The sequence below is a fragment of the Oncorhynchus mykiss genome, chromosome 18 (genome assembly GCF_013265735.2).
Source record: "Oncorhynchus mykiss isolate Arlee chromosome 18, USDA_OmykA_1.1, whole genome shotgun sequence".
Classification (NCBI taxonomy): Eukaryota; Metazoa; Chordata; class Actinopteri; order Salmoniformes; family Salmonidae; genus Oncorhynchus; species Oncorhynchus mykiss.
This window is the reverse complement of record NC_048582.1, coordinates 18,683,347-18,693,905: the sequence shown is the minus strand read 5'-3', so window position 1 is coordinate 18,693,905 and position 10,559 is coordinate 18,683,347.

The following is a 10,559-nucleotide window of genomic DNA, read 5'->3' as shown; positions in this document are numbered from 1 at the left end:
TGTCCCTCTCTCTCTCTCTCTCGCTCTCTCTCTCTCTCTCTCTCTCTCTCTCTCTCTCTCTCTCTCTGTCTCTGTCTCTGTCTCTGTCTCTGTCTCTGTCTCTGTCTCTGTCTCTGTCTCTGTCTCTGTCTCTGTCTCTGTCTCTCTCTCTCTGTCTCTCTCTCTCTCTCTCTCTCTCTGTCTCTCTCTGTCTCTCTCTCTCTCTCTCTCTGTCTCTCTGTCTCTCTCTCTCTCTGTCCCTCTCTCTCTCTCTCTCTCTCAAATTCAAATTCAAATTCAAGCTGCTTTATTGGCATGAAAAACATTGTGTCAATATTGCCAAAGCAACAATGTATACAATATACATTGTAACAAAATTATAAATGATAGCAAATAATAATATAAAATGGTAGTAAATAATAATACAAAAATAAATACAATAAAATGGTAACAGTCAATAGTAGAAATGTAATAAATATAAAATAAAATTATGGAAAATGAAACTATAACTAACTTATAACTAAATAACGGTCATCTTCTTTATATCAGTACTACAACTACAATCATCATTACTACGACTACTACTACCATCACTAAACTGTTATCACTACCATTACCACCCATATTTGGGATGATAAACATTAATAATTATAGTAATAATGGTAATAATAATAATAAGTAAGTTACTGTTTACTATGCAGATGTTATTATTCAGTGTCCCTCAGGCTATGGCAGGAAAATACATATTTGGCTGCAAGAGGAGCCATTGCTCCTTCGCCCATGAGTATTCTTAGTTTTTCCTCTGGGTTCAATTTGTAAAAATTTGGAATATATGTAGTCATTTCTGTGAATAATGAATCTCTTTGTGAGGAATATTTATCACAGTAAAGGAGAAAGTGCATCTCTGTCTCTACCTCCCCTGTCATGCAGTGACCACATACACGCTCCTCTTTGGGTAGCCATGTCTTTTTATGTCTGCCGGTTTCTATTGCCAATCGGTGGTCACTCAGCCTGTACTTGGTAAGGATCTGTCTCTGCTTCGTATCTCTGACAGAGTAGAGATAATCAGCCAATTCATATTCTCTGTTTAGGGTCAGATAGCAATTTAGTCGGCTTTGGGATTTTGTTTCGTTTTTCCAGTATTGTAAATATGATTCCTTTGATTGGTTCATGATTTTGCTTATTGGAATTCTTTCTTTTGAAGCAGTGCTGGTGTCAGCTTGGTTGGTGAGGTCCAACACCAGCTGACTGAGAGGGCTCGTTTCTGGGCTCAGCTCTTGGGCTTGAAGTGCTTTAAATTGCAGACTCGAATTTGGACTTGAATTTAGGTGTAGCCAAAATTTTAATGATCTTTTCTGTATTTTCATTATTACTGGAAAACGGCCCAATTCTGCCCTACATGCATTAGTTGGTGTATTTCTCTGGACTTGTAGACAGAATTCTGCATGTAGGGCTTCAATTGGATGTTTGTCCCACATTTTAAAATCCAGTTTATTGAGTGGCCCCCAAACCTCACTTCCATAAAGTGCTATTGGTAGGATTACACTGTCAAATATTTTAGTCCAAATTCTAATTGGGATGTTGATTTTGAATAATTTCATTTTTATTGCATACATTGCTCTGCGGGCTTTTTCTTTGAGTGCCTTCACTGCCATATTAAAGTTTCCTGATGCAGATATGGTCAGACCAAGGTAGGTGTAATTTTTTGTGTGTTCAATTAAGGTGTTGTTCAGGGTGAATTTACATTTGTGTTTCTGACATCTGGGTTTTTTTTTGGAAAATCATGATTTTAGTTTTTTGGAAATTTACTGCCAGGGCCCAATTATGGCAATATTGCTCCAGAATATTAATGTTTTGTTGAAGACCTTCTTTGGTTGGTGATAGAAGTACCAAGTCATCAGCATATAGCAGGTATTTCACCTCTGTGTCAAATAGTGTGAGTCCTGGGGCTGGAGATTGGTCCAACATGTCTGCTAATTCATTGATATAAATGTTGAAAAGATTTGGACTCAGATTGCAGCCTTGTCTCACACCTCGACATTGTGAAAAAAATTATGTTCTTTGGTTTTTGATTTTTATTGCACACTTATTTTCTGTGTACATACATTTTATTAAGTCATACACCTTACCACCAAGCCCACTTTGTAGAATTTTGTAGAATAGTCCTTCGTGCCAAATCGAATCAAATGCTTTTTAAAGTCAATAAAGCAAGCAAAGATTTTGCCCTCTTTTTTTGGTGGACGTGTTTATTAATTAGTGTGTGTAAGGTGTATATATGGTCAGTAGTGCGATGGTTAGGGAGAAAGCCAATTTGACATTTACTTATTACATTTTTTTCTTGAAGAAAGGTTTGAATTCTTGAATTCAAAATTGAATTGAATTGAATTCTCTTTCTCTCTCTCTCTCTCTCTCTCTCTCTCTCTCTCTCTCTCTCTCTCTCTCTCACACTCTCACTCTCACTCTCACTCACTCACACACACACACGATTCGTCTAAGTTTATCAGAAAATCTTTCCCAAGTTACTGTTGACGCAAATTCCCCTGTAATTATTGGGGTCTGATTTGTCTCCACTTTTGTGGATAGGGGAGATGAGCCCCTGGTTCCAGACATCAGGGAAGCAGCCAGAAGTTAAAACCATGTTGAACAATTTAAGCACAGCATTTTGCAACTCAGGTGTGCTGTTTTTTAGCATTTCATTTCTGATGTTGTCTACACTACAAGCCTTTTTTGATTTAATAGATTTTAGCTTTTCATTTAGTTCTTGTTGGGTTATTGGGTAATCTAATGGATTTTGGTTGTTTTTAATGACTGATTCAAGGATGTTCAATTTTTCTTTAATTTCTAATTGGTTCTGTTGTAAGTCTTTTTGTGGGATGTTTTTGTATAGATTATCAAAGTAAGTTTTCCAAATTCCTACATCTTGTATGGCTAATTCTTGTGGCTTTGTTGTGCTTAAATTGTTCCACATGTCCCAGAACTGATTTTGGTGTCTTGTTGGTATAATTCAATTTCTTGCATTTCAGTGTTTGTTTATACTGTTTCAGAGTTTCAAAGTATTCATATCGTAGCTCTGGGTTGTTTTGCTGCTTATGTTTTTTGTTTGACATTTGTCTTAGGTGTTTTCTAATTGTTTTACATTCATTATCAAACCATTTGTCAGAAACATTTTGATTTTTGCTTCTGATGTTGCATTGCTTTGGTTTTCTCAAATTTGCTTTCGATGCTGCTTTTTGGAATATGCAGTTGATGTTTTGAGTAGCCGAATTGACACCATCTTTATTGTTTTGGTATTGTGAGTTATTGAAAAACTGTATAGAGTTCATCATTTCATTTGAGTTCAATGTTTCAATGAATGCCTCTGCACTGTTTGGAGCCCATCTGAACGATTGGTTTATGTTGTAAAGTTTATTGGGCTGTTTTTTTGAATGAATATTGCCGGTTAATTTCTTCAGAAACACGTTGATCTGACTGTGATCTGACAATGGTGTCTGTGGTCTGACAGTGAATGCACTAATGGAGGAGGGGTCAATGTCAGTGATGGCATAATCGACTACACTTGTCCCAAGAGCTGAGCAGTAAGTAAACTGACCTAAAGAGTCCCCTCTGATTCTACCATTAAGCATGTACAGGCCTAAGGCTCGACAGAGATGTACTAACTCTTTTCCATTTTTGTTCAGTATTTGGTCAGGACTGTTTCTATTATTTATAATAGGGCTACTGTACAAGGAGGGGTGTCCAAATATGTGGTGGTTACCTCCCGCATCAGTGTAGTCAGGCTCAGAACCTGTTCTTGCATTGAAATCTCCACAAAGAAGCACTTTACCCTTCGCCTGAAATGTAATGATTTCTGTCTGGAGATTGTCAAAAAACTGATCATCATAATATGATGAATCTGAAGGAGGAGCATAAGCTGCACATATGTATACGTCATTGTCACAATAGATTGTACCTTTGTTAAGTTTTAGCCAAATGTGAGTGGTACCTTTTTTCATTTCATTCAGTGCTAAGTCCTGCTTATGCCAAATGATGATTCCACCTGAGTCTCGGCCCCGTTTAACATTTTTATGTTTGATTGATGGTAGTAAACTTTCTCTATAGCCTGAGGGACACTGAGTATCTATGTCTCCACGACACCATGTTTCCAGTAGGATTATGATGTCCTGTCCCTTGATGTTTTTAATCAATTCTGGATTAGTTGTTTTATAACCAAAATGTGAAGAGTATAGGCCCTGGATATTCCAAGAGCTGATAGTTAATGATCTCATTTATAATAAGTGATATTCACTGGTTTGAGTAAAGTACATCGAAAAAAACAAAAAAAAATTAATACTAATATATATATATATATATATATATATATATATACATATATACATACATATACATATATAGATACATACATATACATACACATACACACATACATACATACACACACACACACACATACATACAATATACATACACACACATACACATACATACATACATACAATATACATACATATACACATACATACATACATACATACACACATACATATATGTATATATATATACATGCACATACACACACACATACACGCGCACATACACGCGCACACACACACACCATTACATATAATAATTATTATAATACCGGTGTCAATACATTTAGGAATATTTGTAAACAAATTAATAAGAATGGAATAAGATTGCATTGTACTTATTCTATGTGCAATCTGCAACCCTGTGTGTTTGTGTGTGTGTGTGTGTGCGTGTGCGTGCCCGTGTGTGAATTAAAGGGACTGTCTAGCTCAGTAGTCTGCATATTAGTTGCAGTAGTTGGCGCACCTCTCCTATCTCTGATTGTTCTAGGGGTCTTCTGCCAGAGGTTACCTCAGCATATGTAGGCTGACGATCTGACTGATACATGGTGTGGACTGCATCATGTGGTCTACTTCCCTGAAGGGCAGTGTTCTGACCGACCCTGGAGTAGTGGTCAGAGCTGTGTTGTGATGGGCTGGGTCTAGTAGAGCTGTGTTGTGATGGGCTGGGTCTAGTAGAGCTGTGTTGTGATGGGCCAGGTCTAGTAGAGCTGTGATGGGCCGGGTCTAGTAGAGCTGTGTTGTGATGGGCCAGATCTAGTAGAGCTATGTTGTGATGGGCCGGGTCTAGTAGAGCTGTGTTGTGATGGGCCAGGTCTAGTAGAGCTGTGTTGTGATGGGCCAGGTCTAGTAGAGCTGTGTTGGGATGGGCCGGGTCTAGTAGAGCTGTGTTGTGATGGGCCGGGTCTAGTAGAGCTGTGTTGGGATGGGCCGGGTCTAGTAGAGCTGTGTTGTGATGGGCCGGGTCTAGTAGAGCTGTGTTGTGATGGGCCAGGTCTAGTAGAGCTGTGTTGTGATGGGCCAGGTCTAGTAGAGCTGTGCTGTGTTGTTTCGGAAGGTGGGGCGGGGGACCTTTGTTGCTGGGGTGATGGGTGTGTGGGTCCCGGCCAAGTGTTGCATCTTTTAGGTCCTTGGCAAAGGTTCTGATACTGTCCTGATCAAGATGTATATTATCATATAAGTGTTGACATGTCAGAGTGGGGTGGTGAGCCGTTCTGACGTTGAGCAGTGAGGCTCTCTCTCTCTCTCTCTCGCTCTCTCGCTCTCTCGCTCTCTCTCGCTCTCTCTCGCTCTCTCTCTCTCGCTCTCTCTCTCTCTCTCTCTCTCTCTCTCTCTCTCTCGTCACACAATGCCGATTGGGGAAGCTGTACTGTAATTGGAGAAATACATTTAATCTCCATAATGGTGGAGGACCCAAGCATGGCATGACATCTCATATGGATATTTCCCGCTTTAATGCTAACTGGTGCATGTTGCCCAGAGGAAAAGCCTGTTTCACTGCACATTCTTGCTGATAGAACCGGTTTGTAGAGTTTGGGACTATAAGGTTCTATTTGCATTTAGGTAAAAATGTAGCTATTGACATAGCCTTGCTCTGTTCAATGTTCTCTAACTATATCAAGACCACAATTCATGTTAAGTTTGAAATGGGACATTTCTGTTTTACTTTTAATACAATTGTAAACATTTCTAAAAACCTGGTTTTGCTTGTCATTATGGGGTAGTGTGTGTAGATTGAGAACTGTTTTATTTAATCAATTTAGAATTTGGCTGTAATGTAACAAAATGTGGAAAAAGTCAAGGGGTCTGAATACTTTCCGAATGCATTGTATCCCGGAGACTCGCAAAAACCCACACAATTATTGAAAAAGTCACTACAGTGCCACACCTGCCATTCCAGGAGGAACTCTTCAACCCACCACATTGGAAAATGTACTTCTTGGATGACTTTTAAATTCAGAAAGGATGTTTGCGAACAAATACATGATGACACCTGATGATAGAGCTAAATGTGGAATAATCAAAAATGTCTGTGTAGTTCTGACTATGCTATTCAAGAGGTAATGTTATTAAAAACAATTAGTTATACAATGTATTTAACAATCTCTTGAAAACGGCTAGTAGCCTAGTTAATGGGTTTTAGAAAATCGTAAATATATCTGGCACCAACATCAATCAATTTCAAGAAGGAACTGAATATACCTGTGTGTAAGTCCAGGAAACAAAAATGTATCCACAAAAAGGTAGTAATGTGTAAATAGTTTCAAAGTTCAAATTGTTTAGTCAAATCCACCAGACGCAGTCAGACCATGGAAATGGTGTGGAAATTACAGCCTACTACAGGATGCGACAGTAGCCCCTCTCTCTCTCTCTCTCTCTCTCTCTCTCTGTCTCTCTCTCTCTCTCTCTCTCTCTCTCTCTCTCTCTCTCACCTGTGAGTCACACAATGCCGATTGTGGAAGCTGTACTGTAATTGGAGAAATACATTTCATCTCCATAATGGTGGGGGACCCAAGCGTGGCATGACATCTCATATGGATATTTCCCCCTTTAATGCTAACTGGTGCATGTTGCCAAGAGGAAAAGCCTGTTTCACTGCACATTCTTGCTGATAGAACCGGTTTGTAGAGTTTGGGACGATAAGTTTCTATTTGCATTTAGGTAAAAATGTAGCTATTGGCATAGCCTTGTTCTGTTAAATGTTCTCTAACTATATTAATACCACAATTCATGTTAAGTTCAAAAGATACAAATTACTGACACCATTCAAACCAATGGGGTGGCCTAGTGGTTAGAGCGTTGGACTAGTAACCGGAAGATTGCAAGTTTAAACCCCCGAGCTGACAAGGTACAAATCTGTCATTCTGCCCCTGAACCCACTGTTCCTAGGCCGTCATTGAAAATAAGAATTTGTTCTAAACTGACTTGCCTAATTAAAAAAATAATTTAATTTAAAAAAAAATAGTGTTCAGGACTTTATTGCCAGTTATCTCAGAATCATATTTTTGCAGATAGAACTTTCTATTCCCAAGCTCTCTTATTTGTCTGTCTTGTAGAAGCCTAGAGAGGACAGTAGGAGGTGAACAATGGAGTGAGGTAGAGAGTAATATAGAGAGAAAGGTACAAAATGAGAACAAAGTAGAACATCAGAGAGAGAGAGAGTGACAAAAAGACAAAATTACAATGAAAACTCCTGCGGAGAAGAAACAGGAAAAACCACCACCAAGAACATGAGACGCATCAAATCTCTACTCCTGACACCTGTCCCTTTAGAAAGGAGGGGTGGATAGCAGACCCTTCTGACGTGACAGGGGCTTTGTAAAAAGAAACTAAAGTCCCTGAAGCTGTCGCTGATGTAATAATAGGCAGGTTTCAATTGACCCAGGTTTATTAGCAACCTGGTCTCAGAGCATTTTGTATTATTCTCAATGTAAATCTGATACAATCGATAAATCTATAAAACATACAATATTTTACACATTTCTAAAATGTACAATATGTTATGAATTTTGAAAAAAAATTCTAGGTTAGGGTATCGAAATCTAGGTTAGGGTACAATTTAAGAGTTAGGTTAAAGGATTAAGGTTAGGGTTAGGGGGAGGTTTAGCTAACATGCTAAGTAGCTATAAAGTAGCTAAAAAGTAGTTGGTAGTTGAAAAGTTGCAAATGAGCTAAAATGCTAAAGTTGTCCATTGTGAGATTTCAACTCACAACATTTTGGTTACTAGACATTTGTGTTATACGCCCACCCATCCACCCAATGTAACCATACCAAATGTAACATATCATACTAATTTGAGCGTTTCGGATGTTCTTTAAGAATGTAAGGTCTAGTATATGAGACCAGGCTGCGATTCGACAAAAGCAATGTCGCAAAAAAATATCTTTGAGACATGTGTAATGGAAACGGCAGATACAGTGTCTACGGAAAGTATTCAGACCCCTGGACTTTTGCCACATTTTGTTACGTTACAGCCTTAATCTAAAATGGATTAAATACATGTTTTCACTCATCAATCTACACACACTACCCCCTAATGACAAATCAAAAACACTTTTTTAGAAATCTTTGCAAATTTATAACAAATAAAAAACAGAAATACCTTATTTACGTAAGTACTCAGACCCGTTGCTATGAGACTCGAAATTGAGCTCAGGTGCATCCTGTTTCCATTGATCATCCTTGAGATGTTTCTACAACTTGATTGCAGTCCCCCTCTGTTAATTTCAACTGATTGGACATGATCTGGAAAAGGCACACACCTGTATCTATCAGGTCCCACAGTTGACAATGCATGTCAAAGCAAAAACCAAGCCATGAGGTCGAAGGAATTGTCCTTAGAGCTCCAATACAGGATTGTGTCAAGGCACAGATCTGGGGAAGGGTACCAAAAAATGTCTGCAGCATTGAAGGTCCCCAGGAACACAGTGGCCTTCATCATTCTTAAATGGAAAAAGTTTGGATCCACCAAGACACTTCCTAGAGCCGGCCGCCCGGCCAAACTGAGCAATCAGGGGAGAAGGGCCTTGGTCAGGGAGGTGACCAAGAACCCGATGGTAACTCTGACAGAGCTAAAGAGTTCCTCTGTGGAGATGGGAGAAACTTCCAGAAGGACAACCATCTCTGCAGCACTCCACCAGTCAGGCTTTTATGGTAGAGTGGCCAGATTGAAGCCCCTCCTCAGCAAAAGGCACATCACCCCCCGCTTGGAGTTTGCCAAAAGGTACCTAAAATGAGAAACAAGGTTCTCTGGTCTGATGAAACCAAGATTGAGCTCTTGGCCTGAATGACAAGCGTCACGTCTGGAGGAAACCTGGCACCATCCCTACGGTGAAGCATGGTGGTGGCAGCATCATGCGCTGGGGATGTTTTATGGCAAATATGAGTTAATTTTTGCATTCTATACATGCTGGCTTTCATTACATATACCTGAGACATGAAACAGATACAGTAGGTTAGAGGACAAACAGGCTGTCGTCAATTTTTTTATGCGCAAATTGTCTAAATGGGTAATGGAAACACTTTACTCGATACTGTTGTGTTTTGCGAAAAAGGTGGTGTGACATCATTACGTCCCGCTGTTTTTATGGACACAAGATACTGTAGTTAAATGGAAACGCACTCTAGCAGGCAATTGCCATGCAAACTTTCTAAATGTCGACAAAAAAACCACTGGACAAGTTCATGGAAACAAAGCTAGTGACATGATGTCTAGTGGCTCCTGGCAATCGTCTTCTGTGTCGGTGTCAGTATTGGTTAGAATCCGGGTCAACTACTGCCCTTTGTCACAACCTTTTCCCATTGTCATCTGTTCAATATAATCTGCAAATACCTTTACAAAATATTGCTGCGAGCAGCAGCTATAGCAAGCAGCTGTAGCATCGATATAGCAGCACTGATTTACAATTTGGGCACCATGGCACTATTGTAATGATGAGTATGAACTCTTCCCTTCACCGAGATATCATAGCTTGTGTCTCTTCATCAACCGTCTCACTGTGTCTGTCTCTCTATAGCACTCTGTCTGTCTCTCTATAGCACTCTGTCATTCTGTTTATTTATTTTTTTATCTCAGATCAAATCTGTTTACTCAGGAAAAAATATCTCTTAAAAAAGACGGTGAGAAGTCTGGCGATGTTCCCTTGAGCAAGGCACTTAACCCTAATCCAGTTGCTCTGGATAAGTGCGTCTGCTAAATGGCTTATCTGTAGTAAACTAAGAGAACCTTTTGGAATGGACCCAAAATTCAGAAATGATTTATGTTGCCATAACATACACTGAGTGCACAAAACATAATGAACACCCGCTCTTTCTGTGACAGACTAACCAGGCGAACGTTATGATCCCGTATTGATGTCACTAAATGGCTTAAGGACAACAAAGTCAATGTATTGGAATGGCCATCACAAAGCCCTGACCTCAATTGGAATGTGATGAAAGAAATAAAAGCTGAAATAAATCATTCTCTCTACTATTATTCTGACATTTCACATTCTTAAAATAAAGTGGTGATCCTAACTGACCTTAGACAGGGAGTTTCTACTAGGATTAAATGTTAGGAATTGTGAAAAACTCAGTTTAAATGTATTTAGCTAAAGTGTATGTAATCTTCCAACTTCAACTGTATGTAGTCTAAGAATACCGAAGCACAACTTTATAAGCTATGAATTGAAGTACACTTTAAAAAGTACACAAAGCACAGTCAATCCTAC